Source organism: Notolepis coatsorum (genome assembly GCF_963971535.1).
Source record: "Notolepis coatsorum genome assembly, chromosome: 16".
Classification (NCBI taxonomy): domain Eukaryota; kingdom Metazoa; phylum Chordata; class Actinopteri; order Aulopiformes; family Paralepididae; genus Notolepis; species Notolepis coatsorum.
Window position 1 is genome coordinate 38,661,602 of NC_140180.1, and position 14,619 is coordinate 38,676,220.

A 14,619-nucleotide genomic window follows, 5' to 3' on the forward strand; every position below is an offset into this window, starting at 1 on the left:
TGTGTGATCTAAAGTGTGGAGAGTGGGTGCTGCAGTGTGTTGTTTGTTTGAGTGAGTGTGTGCTTGTGGGTGTGTGTGCTGTGTGCATTTGATGGTTGTTGCATAGTGATTATTGTTCGTTTAGCGATTATTGTTCGTTTAGCAGCCTGATGGCCTGGGGATAGAAGCTCCTTCTGAGTCTTTCTGTGCTCGCCATAAGACTCCGGTATCGCTTGCCTGACGGCAGCAGTTCAAAGAGGCAGTTGTTCGGGTGGCTCGAGTCCTTAATAATTCTCTTAGCCTTCCCCTTGCACCGCTTGTTGTAAATGTTCTGGAGGGTGGGAAGCCCCCCTCTAATTGTGCGTTCGGCTGAACGTGTCACTCTTTGTAGTCTGCTACGGTCTTGTGCAGTGCTATTCCCAAACCAGGAGGTGATGTTGCCGGTCAGGATGCTCTCTATTGTACATGAGTAGAAGTTCCTAAGGATCTTCTGACTGACTTGGAACTTCCTTAGGCGCCTGAGGAAGTAGAGGCGTTGTCGTGCCTTCTTCACAACACTGTCAATGTGTGTGGTCCATGTCAAGTCCTCGGATATGTGGGCTCCGAGGTACTTGAAACTGTTCACTCTCTCAACTGGTGCCCCGTCGATGCTGAGGGGGCTGTAGTCCTTGACCCCCGACCTCCTGAAGTCCACAATCATCTCTTTTGTTTTGCTGACGTTCAGGGAGAGGCAGTTCTCCTGACACCACTGTGACAGGTTCTCTACCTCTTCCAGGTAGGCCCTTTCGTCGTTGGCAGAGATCAGGCCCACCACTACTGTGTCATCAGCAAATTTGATGATGGTGTTGTTGTTCCGCTGTGCTACGCAGTCATGTGTGTACAGGGAGTAGAGGAGGGGGCTCAGAACACAGCCCTGGGGGGCCCCTATGTTGAGCGTGATGGATGAGGAGGTGCAGTTGCCGGCTCTTACCACCTGGGGTCTGCCCGTCAGGAAGTCCAGGACCCACTGGCACAGGTCATAGTTCAAGCCCAGGTCCCTGAGCTTGGCTATGAGTTTGGAGGGGACTATGGTATTGAATGCTGAGCTGTAGTCGATGAACAGCATTCTCACATAGTTCCCCTTCCTCTTGTCCAGATGTGATGCTGCTGTGTGCAGCACATGGGCTATGGCGTCCTCCGTGGACCTGTTGGGGCGATATGCAAATTGCAGAGGGTCCAGGTTGATGGGGAGGGAGGAACAGATGTAGCCCTTCACTAGCTTCTCAAAGCACTTCATGGCTATGGAGGTGAGGGCTACAGGGCGGTAGTCGTTGAGGCAAGCGGGCGTAGATTTTTTGGGTACAGGGATGATGGTGGACTTCTTCAGACAGGTGGGGATGACGGCCTGTTCCAAGGACAGGTTGAAGATGTCAGTGAATACCGGGGCCAGTTGGTCGGCACAGACTTTTAGGACGCGGCCGGGGATGCCGTCCGGTCCTGCTGCCTTCCTGATATCCACTTTTTTAAAGATCCGTCTCACCTCATGCTCTGTTACCCTGAACACTGAGTCTCCATCAGCAGACCCCCCCCCCCCCATTGCCGTGGTTTGTAGGCTGGTGTTGTTATTCACAGCCTCAAACCTCGCATAGAAGGAGTTGAGATCATTTGCTAAGGAGATGTCACTGTTCAGTTTGAGGGGGGTTCCTTTGTAGTCTGTCATTGTTCTGAGGCCCTGCCACATGCCTCTAGAGTCAGCCTGTTCAAACTGAAGTTCAACTTTATCCCTGTAACGCCGTTTTGCCTCTATTACTGCTCTCCTGACGTTGTATCTTGCCATCTTGTGTTCTTCCATGTTGCCTGTCACCAGCCCGTTGTTGTATGCTGATGTGCGCACTTTCAGAGCCTCACGGACGGATTTGTCTACCCAGGGCTTTTGATTTGGGTAGATATTAATTTTGGTGGTGGGGATTATTACTTCTACCTGAGTACAGACATAGTCAATCACCGTTTCGGTGTATTCGTTAATATTGGCTGTGTTATCACGGAATACACTCCATTCTGTGCTTCCCAGCACTGCTTGAAGTGACTCCACTGACGTCACGGCCCAACGCTTAACCTCTCGCGAGACCACCGGCGTTCGCTTGAGAGACTGTTTGTACTTAGGCAAAAGAAAAATTGCAGCGTGATCGCTTTTACCGAATGGACTAAGAGCCTGTGACTTGTACCCATTCTTAAATTGCGAGTATACATGGTCTAATATGTTCTCGCCTCTGGTGGGACAGGTCACATGCTGATAGAAATTCGGCAGCACCTTTTTAAGACGCGCGCTGTTGAAATCCCCCAAGACCAAAATGGCCGCGTCAACGTTAGCTGCCTGGAGTTTGTTTACCTCGTCGTGAAGTTTTGAAAGTGCGACCTCAGTGTTCGCGTGTGGTGGAATGTACACTCCGATGAGGATGATGGACGTTAACTCTCTTGGGAGGAAGAAGGGTCGACATTTTATCGTGATTTTATACAGTATATATGTATAAAAGATGGTCCAAATCCTAGCTGTTTTAAAACCATAAAGAGACACTCTAAATGGCTGAATGCTTTGTCCGCATCAAGTTATAATAAAGCACAGGATGTACACTTGTGCGGATATTATCACAAGCAAGACTATCTCTTCTGAACCCAGTTTGATCAGTGCAAATACGTATTTTAATATGTTTCCCTAATCAAATGGCCAAAACCTTAGCAAACACCTTAAAACACCTTGAATTTAAAATTGCAAGAGGTCTATAATTATAGCATTCAAGTGAGCTGATCGTGGATTTTAGGAGAATACAGCAGGGGACACACACGCCACTGTGGATATCGTGGACAGGGTGAGCAGTTTCAAGTACCTGGGAGTCCACATCACAGAGGACCTGATATGTCAACACACATAGATTCTGTGGTAAAAAAGGCGAAACAGCGCCTCTAGCACCTGAGACAGTTAAGGAAGTTCAGAGTATCAGGGAAGATACTCCACTCAGCATTCTGACTGGAAACCTCACTGCCTGGTTTGGAAACAGCACGGCACTGGACAGGAAGGCCCTCTAGAGAGTGGTGCACTCAGCAGAGCGTACTACAGGTATTGCACTACCACCCCTGCAGGCAAATCCAGAGCCTGCAGAATAATGGAAGACCCCCGCCACCCCAACAACAGCCTGTTCAAGCTGCTGCGGTCAGGCAATCGCCTACATACACACGCAACGAGAACAGAAAGACTTCGGCTCAGCTTCTTCCCCCAGGTCATCAGAACACTGAACACTGAACTCTCCACACACAAGTATACATGAGCACACACACACACACAACACACATGCTGCAATCGCTTTAAACAAAATGTCACTTTAAACAATATGGAAAAGTCACTTTAAAGGAATGAGGAATATAAAAGTCACTTTAAGGAAAGAACAGATGTAGTTTTTGTATAGTATAGTTAGATATAGTAAGTATAGCATAATGACGGAGTTAAAATTGTATGTTGTATAGTAGTGTACATAGGAACCAGTGCCTTCTCAGGAATTTAGCATGTCTATTTTTATCCTTTGTAGTCTGTCATTGTTCTGAGGCCCTGCCACATGCCTCTAGAGTCAGCCTGTTCAAACTGAAGTTCAACTTTATCCCTGTAACGCCGTTTTGCCTCTATTACTGCTCTCCTGACGTTGTATCTTGCCATCTTGTGTTCTTCCATGTTGCCTGTCACCAGCCCGTTGTTGTATGCTGATGTGCGCACTTTCAGAGCCTCACGGACGGATTTGTCTACCCAGGGCTTTTGATTTGGGTAGATATTAATTTTGGTGGTGGGGATTATTACTTCTACCTGAGTACAGACATAGTCAATCACCGTTTCGGTGTATTCGTTAATATTGGCTGTGTTATCACGGAATACACTCCATTCTGTGCTTCCCAGCACTGCTTGAAGTGACTCCACTGACGTCACGGCCCAACGCTTAACCTCTCGCGAGACCACCGGCGTTCGCTTGAGAGACTGTTTGTACTTAGGCAAAAGAAAAATTGCAGCGTGATCGCTTTTACCGAATGGACTAAGAGCCTGTGACTTGTACCCATTCTTAAATTGCGAGTATACATGGTCTAATATGTTCTCGCCTCTGGTGGGACAGGTCACATGCTGATAGAAATTCGGCAGCACCTTTTTAAGACGCGCGCTGTTGAAATCCCCCAAGACCAAAATGGCCGCGTCAACGTTAGCTGCCTGGAGTTTGTTTACCTCGTCGTGAAGTTTTGAAAGTGCGACCTCAGTGTTCGCGTGTGGTGGAATGTACACTCCGATGAGGATGATGGACGTTAACTCTCTTGGGAGGAAGAAGGGTCGACATTTTATCGTGATTTTATACAGTATATATGTATAAAAGATGGTCCAAATCCTAGCTGTTTTAAAACCATAAAGAGACACTCTAAATGGCTGAATGCTTTGTCCGCATCAAGTTATAATAAAGCACAGGATGTACACTTGTGCGGATATTATCACAAGCAAGACTATCTCTTCTGAACCCAGTTTGATCAGTGCAAATACGTATTTTAATATGTTTCCCTAATCAAATGGCCAAAACCTTAGCAAACACCTTAAAACACCTTGAATTTAAAATTGCAAGAGGTCTATAATTATAGCATTCAAGTGAGCTGATCGTGGATTTTAGGAGAATACAGCAGGGGACACACACGCCACTGTGGATATCGTGGACAGGGTGAGCAGTTTCAAGTACCTGGGAGTCCACATCACAGAGGACCTGATATGTCAACACACATAGATTCTGTGGTAAAAAAGGCGAAACAGCGCCTCTAGCACCTGAGACAGTTAAGGAAGTTCAGAGTATCAGGGAAGATACTCCACTCAGCATTCTGACTGGAAACCTCACTGCCTGGTTTGGAAACAGCACGGCACTGGACAGGAAGGCCCTCTAGAGAGTGGTGCACTCAGCAGAGCGTACTACAGGTATTGCACTACCACCCCTGCAGGCAAATCCAGAGCCTGCAGAATAATGGAAGACCCCCGCCACCCCAACAACAGCCTGTTCAAGCTGCTGCGGTCAGGCAATCGCCTACATACACACGCAACGAGAACAGAAAGACTTCGGCTCAGCTTCTTCCCCCAGGTCATCAGAACACTGAACACTGAACTCTCCACACACAAGTATACATGAGCACACACACACACACAACACACATGCTGCAATCGCTTTAAACAAAATGTCACTTTAAACAATATGGAAAAGTCACTTTAAAGGAATGAGGAATATAAAAGTCACTTTAAGGAAAGAACAGATGTAGTTTTTGTATAGTATAGTTAGATATAGTAAGTATAGCATAATGACGGAGTTAAAATTGTATGTTGTATAGTAGTGTACATAGGAACCAGTGCCTTCTCAGGAATTTAGCATGTCTATTTTTATCATGCACATCTTATGTCTTATTATTACCTGTTACCTGTCTATTTTATTATTGTATTATTGCACAATCGATGCGGGCATGACCACCCGCATTTCACTGTATGCACTGGTATGTATGTGACAAATAAACCTCTTGAATCTTGATATTTATATTTTTTTAGGAAGAAAAATATTAAGGCCTCAATGGAAAAAGCCAATGCTGAGTAATTGATCAAGGCTAGAAATGTTGGACCAATCATATCCCAAAAGGCAAGAAGTAATTCTGGTGGAATACCGTCAAGTCGTGGACATTTATTGTTTTGCATTGAGATGGTATCTAATTTCAATTCATGTAATGGTGAAGGGCATCCAACTCCATAGCTTGTTGGGGCAGAGAAGGGAAGAAGTTTCAAAGAAGGCAGGTAGTCTTAACCTGTTAATCTGTAGACCGTTTTCGCCTAAAGGTACATGCCTAAGTAAATGGAAGATTGCTCCACTTCTGCAAGGTAAATTTGCATATTCTTGGTATCTAGGAACATCTAGGGACCTGGGGGTATGTATTTCCAGTGTCAGAAATATTGTGTCTGTTACTAGGCTGAGTAAATTGTAATGAATAAATTAATTATGATTAATTATGATTTTGATGATGATGATCAAAAATTGATAAATGTTCTGATAAATGCTCACTGAGCTCATTCACCACCTTATTGAGATCATGTGTACAAAAAATCTAAGCAAATGAACCGCGGGAAGATGATTAAATTATAACTTTAATTATAAATTCATATTTGACCTTGAACTTGACCTTATTATGGCCAAATCATACATCTATGGATAGGGGAAATGCTCCTCTTTCCAATGGCAGGGTTGAATCTGGATTTAGTCATTTCTTGCGGTTTTTACAATAATTAGCATTTTCCGATACATTTGTATTTCCGATAAAACATATGAAACATCGGTAAAAATGAAAATATACACTTTGACTACTGTTTTTGATAGGGTTATGGTCTTTACTCTTGGCTACAAAAAAATTTTTTTAAAACATTGACCTCTTAACATCCAAGGGCCCATATGTGGACGATTCTTTGCCGACCTCTAGTGGCTCGGGTGTGCATTTATTTTAATACAATAAATAGATAGAATTAAGGCCCTATTTGTTGCCTGTCGATTGCCCTTTCAGGTGACAAAATCCGTTCAGCGGTTCTCGAGTTACATGCCGATATGTGAGGCGTGCCCCAAAGTACGCAAAAGTACACATTACCACCCCTGACTCCCGGGGCTCTAGCTCCGTCAATCATTTGGCAATCTCGAAAATCTTTGCACAGTGAGTGTGGCTTTCCAATGATACCCCATGATATGATAATTGGGGATCTAATACGGTCTCTATTGATCGATTTATGATAAAGAAAAGCAGGGGGGGGGACCTTAAGGCTTAACAGGCATCGGGGGGCTGTCGCACGTCGCCGCACATTTGCCCTCGTCTGTTGGCTTCAGGCTGTGTTATTGCCAATCAACCAACACATCGTTTGAAACCTAAAATGGCCGCCATTTGATTGACACCCTATTTGACCTATTACATGCTTCCAATCTCGGGTTATAAAACCAAACAGCCAACGAGCGTCAGTTTAAAAAAAGTTACCACGTCCGGTGTTCGCCTCCCAGTGAACCGACCAGTTACATTTCGTCTTTGTTTACGTTCTGCTCTATGGGAATATACCTAGGTATACCACGTTACTTGAAAGATTCCGCTACATGCACTTGCCCACGCCCCTGTCCGCCTACATGTATATATGCAAGGGGTGTGACCGTACATCCGCCTTCCCGTTTCTTTCACTTCAGGAAGTGTTTTTTGCTACAGGCACACGTCAGCAAGTGTTTAGAGTATTAGATTCGTTTTTGTGTTGCTATTTTTTTGTCATAATGGCATCACCACCAGGACCTGGGAAACGCTTTTCTGGGCCCCACCAGCGGTTCACCGTTGCGACCTCCTCCATGCGCCGCGGGGGCTCCCTAATCCCACGCTTGTGGCAAGGGGGTAAGCCCCAGCGGCATGCGGAGCTGGGTGCGCGCCGCCCGGTTGCAGCGCAAGCCCCCCGCCTCTGCTCGCTCCAGCCATCAGTGGTGAGCGGCTGTGATGGGTGGTCTGACGAGCTCTTCGCAGCGTCAGGGCAGCCCCCGCCTACAAAGTGGGTTCGGCCCCCCGACCGCAAGAGATGCGAGCACGGCGGAGGAGAAGCAGCAGGCTCTCTTCCCTAAGCTCATGGCGGCAGCAGCGTGCACCAGCGGCATTCCGTTGCCAACGCCCCTGCCGACGGACGGCATGCCGCGGCTGGACCATCACATCCCACATAAATAAATAAATCACATAAATGCAAAAAAAAACTGAGGTGCTGATCGTAGCAGCTGAAAAGACTGCAGCTAGAGTGGCCACTCACTTGGGGTCCCTTAAAGACAACATACATCCCCACCTGAGAAACCTGGGTGTTGTCTTCGACCAGGCCATGAACCTAGACAAACATGTCAAAACACTCACACGCACCTGCTTCTTTCACCTCAGAAACATTGCAAAACTATGCACCATCATATCTCACTCTGAACTAGAACTGTCCGTGCATGCTTTTATTACCTCTAGGCTTGACTACTGCAACTCACTTTTCACCTGTCTCACCAAATCCACAGACAAACTACAAATGGTCCAAAATGCTGCAGCCAGGCTACTCACAAGGTCAAAAAAATCATGTCACATCACTTCCATTCTGGTATCCCTGCACTGGCTCCCGGTACACTATAGAATTCACTTCAAAGTCCTCACTTTCATCTTCAGAGCACTCCACGGTCAGTCCCCTATCTACATCACTGAACTCATCCATCCATCCCTACACCAACACCCACTCACTCAGGTCTGCCGATCAGCACCTCCTGGTGGTCCCCAGGTCCAGGCTGCGTCTATTCTTTTTTTTTTTTTTTTTACTTTGGCCATTTCCCTGGCTCTTTTATACGTTTATCGCATTTATACCTGGTCAAGTTCGACCAACAGAAGCAGGCTGAAAGGGTTCAGATGGGGGGGAAGACACTCTGGGAAAGGCACGGCTGCAGTCCGGGATTCGAACTCGCTCAGCCCCAGATCCGTGACGAGCACGGTTGTCCACGGCGCTGAAATAGCACTTGCGGTACGTGGTGAGCTACTGGAGCTCCCCTGCGTCTATTCTTTTACTAACGGATTTCCAGTTCCGCGTTCTGCGATCTGATTGGCCACTGACGTTTCTGGTGCGATCTGATTGGCCACTGACGTTTCTGGTCATGTGACATGTGCGCCCAATCGCGTGACGCGCCCATTTCCGCCTCGAACACCAGCAAACTACCTAACGCCTAGTTTATCACTGGTTAAGCTTAGGCGACTCTTTCGAAGTTGGTTAAGGTTAGATTTTGGAATCAGGGCTGGTGTTCTATCGCCCTGCTCTAAGACAAACTCTAACCGTAACCAACTTCGAAAGAGTGCCTAAGCTTAACCGGTGGCAGAACTTGCCGTCACACGATTGGCGCAACCAGAAACGTCAGTGGCCAATCAGAGCGCAGAACGCGGAACTGGAAATCCGTTAGTAAAATAATTCAGGCGTCCAGGCTGAAAACAAGGGGTGATCGAGCCTTCGAGGTGACAGCACCAAGGCTCTGGAACGCTCTCCCCCTGAACCTATGAACTGCCCCCTCTGAAAACTCTTTTAAAAAACAACTAAAAACACATTTGTTCAGACAGGCCTTTGGTCATACATAGGCACCTTTTCTTGTGCACACTGTTCCTATAGTTTTGTTTTTTCAATTAGTGACTCATGATTTTATCCAAATTATTTTATTCTACTTTTTTATCTGGTTTCACTGTTTTTAACTGCTGTCTGTTGTTGTTGTTGTCATTTATTTCTGATTTAGTTTTGTTGTGTTTTTTATATAAGCTGTAGTGTAAAGCACCCTGTGCATTCGTGCTGTGAAGGGTGCTATATAAATAAAAGTCATTCATTAATTCATCCCGGAATGTTGCATGGAGGGGGCGGGGGTTTTCATCTTTGATGAGAGAAAGACGGGCAGTTGGAACGCACCTCGAGGGGAAGGGATAGGCCTGGAAGGCTGTATTCCCCCTTTTTTATTTTCCTCTCTCTCCCTCTGTTGTTTTCCTCTCTTACACCTAAACCCCCATATTCCCCCCCAAAAGAAAACAACTACGTTTCCTTCAATGAAGAGACCCTCTTAGGGTTTTTTATTGAAGCAATGTGTACACTTTTCACTGAATGTGTTGTGTATACCTTGAACGTAGAGTGTGAGGGTAACAAAAGGGCTGGGCTCTGTTCCCCCTCTGCCTCTCTCTCTGAGCCAGTGATTCCGAGGTTATTGGATAGGCGGTTGAGGATAATGGAATGGGAGACTGTGTCGAAAGCTGCAGAAAGGTCCAGGAGGATGAGGATGCTAATGTGGCCAGAGTCAGCTGCAAGGAGGAGGTCGTTGGTGATTTTGATGAGGGCGGTCTCTGTGCTGTGTTGAGTTCTGAAGCCGGATTGAAAAGGCTCATAGAGCTCATGGTTGGACATGTATTGTTGTAACAAGAGTGTGATATTCACTGTGTATTTTGGGTATGCCTTGTACAAAATAAGCAATGAGACAGCTAAAGGTTGGCGGGCGGCGTTTCTTGTGTATGAGGAGTCGGGATTCATGTGTGAACAAGTTTTTTAAACAAACGTAGACCCTGAATTCACGATTGGTGTTGCTATTATGTGGTTAGCTTTGCAAAGCAATGTACATCAGCACATCACCCCGTCTGTGTGTCTCTTTACGTGATAAGGTGAAAACATGGCGGGCGACAAGTGTTTCCGTGCCATGGACTTCGGGTGGACGCGTCTTTTAAACAGACGTAGCCTGGCCCCACGGTTTGGTGGTTAGCTGTTGTGTTTGGTTGTTCAAAACAATGAAGTGGGCACACGCTTATGGGTGTCTTTCATTTGTAACAGCGCACGGCTGGTAGCGCCGCCCCGTGTTTCACCTCATACATGTTTGGTGCTTACGCGAGGACATGGCGGGCGACAAGTGTTTCCGTGCCATGGACTTCGGGTGGACGCGACTTTTAAACAGACGTAGCCTGGCCCCACGGTTTGGTGGTTAGCTGTTGTGTTTGGTTGTTCAAAACAATGAAGTGGGCACACGCTTATGGGTGTCTTTCATTTGTAACAGCACACGGCTGGTAGCGCCGCCCCGTGTTTCACCTCATACATGTTTCGTGCTTACACGAGGTTGGTTGGGGGGGTGGGGATAAACCCGGGAGGGGCTCCCCATACCCACCGACTTGGAGGGTGGGGCTGGGGTTCTCGGCCATTGTAAAACGTTACAGGTACCCAGGTTGTTTTTTGGTTGAAACAAACATGCAGCGATGTCACTCAAATATGTTTGAACGTGCACTTGAAACGGGATATAACGAGGGTTACTCTGTAGGCAATTGTCTATCTTGTCAAATTAAGCTGTCGGGTGTATGTTTTTTCCCTTTGTTGGCATTGCGGGGCTAGCACTGCTTGTGTCAATTATGTCAGATCCCTCCGCTGAGAGGTTATGACTCTCCTCCTCTGAACCCCGACCCCACAAGATACAAAGCTCGCTGGCGGAGTCAGGGTTTGTGGCAGGGTCGGCTTGCTGGCAGGGTCAGGATTCGAAACCCCAACCCCACGAGGTTACGACCCCACAGGATTATGGCATTATGAGGAGAGAGCCTCCTCCTCAGAGTGTGTTAAAGCCCCGGGGACCCCCATATGATGGGGCGCAGTGGCGGCCGGCCAATAGTGGGCGCTAGAGTGCCGCCCTCCCTGGTTAAAAGAGAGAAGAAGAAGATTTTTATTTTTTAATTTTAATTTTTGAGCCCCAGAAATAAAATAAACATGTTTAAAATGAATAATATTTACTCATTTTAAGTATGTTTGTGTTTCCAATGCACAATATAACGTTAATATATCAATAAATAAATAAATAAATAATTGTTTTCATTAACAGGAAGTGACTCTCTGATAGAGAATAATACCGCCTCTATACTTTCCGTAGCCGCATTTCTCTCGAGCTAGACGCAATAGCGCTTACAGTGGGCGTGCACTGGTTTCATCGCTGTATCCTCGCAGCCAATAAAATAGGTCAACGCACGTAACGCACTGTGCGTTGAAATATGATGTAATATGATGGAAGCCGGGCGCGTTTTCAAGCGATCTATATCATCTAAACAAGCAGCGTCTATACTTTCCGTAGCCGCATTTCTCGGAGACGCTCTAGCCGCATTTCTCGGAGACGCTCTCTGATTAGCCCACGCCAGTTTCTACACTGGTTAGGTAGTTACTCTTCGAAGTAGGTTAAGGTTAGAGTTTGTCTTAGAGCGTGACAGCAAGTTCTTTTGACGGTTAAGCTTAGACACTCTTTCAAAGTTGGTTAAGGTTAGAGTTTGTCTTAGAGCAGGGCGATAGAACACCTGGGCCCCGTTCCCCGTACCTGGTTCAACTAAGTCGATCAAGATGTCATTATCCAGATTCAGTTAACCCGATGTTTGAAGCCGGGATTTTCCTGTTCCTCGAAGGTGGATTCAGTCTCGTTAACTCAAGCCAGACTTGAGACCCAGGATAAATGCGCGTGCCCGCCTCGGCCGAGAAGGCAGCAAGTGTCGAGAGCAGAGATCCTGATTCTCTAGCGGCATTGATTGATTAATTGATTTAAAACTTTAGTAACATATTGCAGTACGGCTCAATCGCCTCGCCGACAAGTTAAATGCGTTATCTATAGGCAAATTTTAAGTCCCTCATTACCTCAATCAATCAGATTATATTTCTTTAAACTTGCCTGCTGGATTGAATAATCAAATGAGATCTTGCTAGCGAAAATAATTAGTTAAACTGTTATACAGAATTACGATACGGCTCTCTTACCCATTGATTGATGTGTGGTCGATCTTTTACTTATCTCCACTGTGGTCTAACGGGTTGTTCTTTTGACTTTCACGCAGACGACCGGGGTTCGAAACCCTAGTCTTTTCCTTCTTTTTGCAATATAGGAATAATTCAATTTGGTGCACGTTGAGAGCTATATAAAGAATGACATCCTCAATGCATGTAGATTTATAATATTTTAACTTAAAACCAGGCTACTTTGGCGTATAATCATTAATACTATATTCCAAAAATGTATATTGGAAACACAGGGTTTCGAACACCGGTCGCTGGGTTGGCAGGATTGAGCACTACCGCTGCGCCACTGTGCCAGATGGGATAAATTCATTGTTTATACATTAATGAACGAGAGACCCGTGTTTAGAATATTCTTTATTTTGAATGAAGTTTTATTTCTTTATCCTCATTCATTAATGTGACGTCAACGGCTCATTCAATTTCTCAAATCCGTCAAACAGCGCATCTCATCAGACATCTTAATCCCAGTTACAATTAAAATAACCACATAATGTGTACATCGCACCAAGCGAGCGCCATGGTATATATAACGTGCATTATTTAGGACAAAGTGAATTTAGTATCAGCATTTTGGGTCTATTTTACATTTCAAAAGCCCCCTCTGGAAGAATGGAGCACAAAAACGTAATTCAGAATGGTATAATGCAGATCGTAGACTGTGGGAATAATTTCAGGAAACGGGCTGTCACTTCTTTGCGCGGGCGTGGCGATGGTTGATCCGGCTAACTTGAACTTAAACCCTGCTTTCGACCAGGCTCAAACTTTTGGATCTGTTGTCATGGTGATTTGGATAATCCAGGTACGGGGAGCCGGAAAGTCCGGCTTAAGTCAGACTTCACAGAAAGTTATCCGGCTAACTCAGTTATCCAGGTACGGGGAACGGGGCCCAGGTAGTTTGCAGGCTGTTCGATGCTGTTGTGTTGTGGTGCCTAACAAGAAGCTTTTTGGATGCAGTCTACTCTGGACAGTGGATATACATCGACAACAGTCTGGGACTGTGGGACAGTGGACATATGCACTTTATCGACCACGTTTTCAACTCGCTCTCTCTCTCGCTCTCTCTCTCTCTCTCTCTCTCTCTCTCTCTCTCGCTTTCTCTCTCTCGCTCTCTCAACACAGCGTGTTAATTTAGCTGCGGGTATTGCATAATGGATGAATGAATGAATGGTAACTTGTTTAAAATGACAAGATATATATATGTGTCCATTATTGGATTGGTCATACGTGTACTAGTGTAGTATGAATAAACTCGACTTAACGTTGGTAACGTTATGAGTCAGTATTCGCTTGGTCAGCTGTCCGCTTGCCCCCCCCCCCTTCACCCCCCCCGCGCCCACCCAAATGTAGTTCACACCGGCCACCACTGATGGGGCGTGTCCCGCGGCAGGAGGTGATGGGCGTGGGACCGGGTCTAAACCATCTGTGGGCCCCCTTCCCCCCATCCCCTGCCATAATGACGTCACTGGGCTTGGGTTTTCTTATTGGCCCGAGAGATATATCCGTGAGTTGAGGTCTGCGTGGCAGGTCCCGATTCACGTTGTCAATTAAGAGGTCTCTCCGGGATAAACCTGATGTCTTCCCCTCTCGTGTGAGTGGAATTTGTGAGGATGGTTTTTTTCCCCAGGCTCTGTATGTAAACCCTGTGTCAGTGTCCTTGCGAGAACCGGTCTCCTCCCGTTTTTAAACAGACAGGGGGGAGAGACGTTGTGTTGGGGACTCTTTCTTGTTAGAATTCGCCCGCCACCGTTCTCTGGTCTTACGTTCGATATCAGTGCTTGGTCTTGCGGGACCGATATCAGCGCCTGGCCCGGGCATGTTCTCAAGTGTTTAAAAAACAGCCTTTTTTGGGGCCGGCACGCCCTTGTCTGTCCAACGGCATAACAGCGTTTTTATGCGGTCGGCTGGGAAGGAGTTTTTATCTCTACCAAGGGGGGAAAATGCCAGGGTGGGCCGGACACCACAGGGGCTGATGTCATGAATGTTGTGTGTCATAGATGTCACTACACAGTACATTTCACAGAGTAAATTTTACTCAAACTGAGTCCATTTGAGTCCAAGTGAGTAAGTTTGAGTAAAATGTACTCAGTTTGAGTCAAATTTACTCAGCAAAATTTACTGTGTACGAGTTGAAAATGTGGGACCCCGATGTAAACAAGACAAACATCTATCTTCCTCTGGTCTGCATCCCCTTAACACATTCGGGGCCATTGGGATCCGTCTAATCCCACTCTATACGGCCAGCATATCAAAACAAACTTTCATTGTGCGTG